At 39.6% G+C, this 1,262-nt stretch overlaps 1 pseudogene; it reads right to left on the bottom strand.

The window, feature by feature from the left end:
* Positions 1-308: 308 nt before the first annotated feature.
* On the bottom strand, positions 309-751 carry LOC111655395 (H/ACA ribonucleoprotein complex subunit 3 pseudogene; annotated as a pseudogene).
* Positions 752-1,262: the final 511 nt, after the last annotated feature.

The following is a 1,262-nucleotide window of genomic DNA, read 5'->3' on the forward strand; positions in this document are numbered from 1 at the left end:
ACTAGTGTGCTACTTGGTCAAATTTCAGAGTTGCTAGCATTTCCACCGGTCCAATAACTGTTCAAGTTCCCAAAAGGTGAAAGTCAAAATAAATAAATAGATACAAGTTTGTTTAGAACTTTTCTTTTTCTCCTACCCCATTATTCATTTCACCAGTTGTGATTCTTTAGCAGGCCGTGACCCCTTGGTTGCCTTCATGCTCTATATGGAAGCATTTGATTTCTTATGTTTCCCCCACTGATTTTAGTCAGGTTTTATTCTTTAATTTGTCACCTACTCTGGATTTTATATACACTCAGACAAAAGAATAGAGTTTATGAACTGAACATTTATTCAGCATGAAAACAAAATCATAACAATAACCTAAACTGAATGTCAACAAATTACAGCACATAAAAAAATAATCAATGACAGCTGATATCCAATGCAATAACAGTCCCTTCGATTTGGGCCTGGAGCTTTCCTGCTCTTTGCTTTGCAGTCCTATCTTCGCCTTCACCCCTCCAATTCTTGGTCTCCATTGATCGACCTCTCCCTTCTTCCGCTTTCACCTCTGCCCTCTCTCTCTCTCTGTCTCTCTCTCACAGAACAGGTCTGGGCTGTTGGGTGAGCAGAATGCCGAAGCGTTTCTTCAACATCACCCGATGTCGGGAGAACTTGTCGTCTGGGGAGAAGCGGGCTGGATGGGCCGAGCTGGTGGGCTGCCCGTCAGGACATATCTTCTGTTGGTGACAAAGAAGGAAAGAGAAAGCTCAGTTGATTTCAGCACTGGGAGTGATGAATAAAAGACTTTTTATTGATAGTTCATACATTGCTTGTTTAACACTATTGCCTGTTTAATCATTTACTACAGTGGTCCCCAACCTTAAAATAAGTGAAGTCTCCTTGCACTACATCATCATAGGTCACATCGATCTATGAGCTCTAACCAAGACATGACTTTGCCTCCCTAGTCTCCTTTGAATCATTGTTTTAGGGCAGAAAAGGCAAAACCATCCAGGATTCCCAAGAAAAAAGTCAAGAGGAAAATAAATAAATGTTATTGTATGTAAAACATATAATATATATCTTTCTTTCCTTTCCTGTCCTGTCCTGTTGATAACCTCACAACTCCTCAGATGTATTGTGTGCTTTGTAATGTTAAATCAGGTAACAGAGATCTGTATTATTGAAAGTTATGAACCTTTCAGTCTTGACGATTAGACGTTGTGGAAAAAAGTGAACGTTGCAGCTGAAAACTTATGACTGTGAAAAGCATATAA

Source organism: Seriola lalandi, unplaced genomic scaffold, assembly GCF_002814215.2.
Source record: "Seriola lalandi dorsalis isolate HSWRI2012SDOR001 ecotype SW California unplaced genomic scaffold, Sedor1 jcf7180001958119, whole genome shotgun sequence".
NCBI lineage: Eukaryota > Metazoa > Chordata > Actinopteri > Carangiformes > Carangidae > Seriola > Seriola lalandi.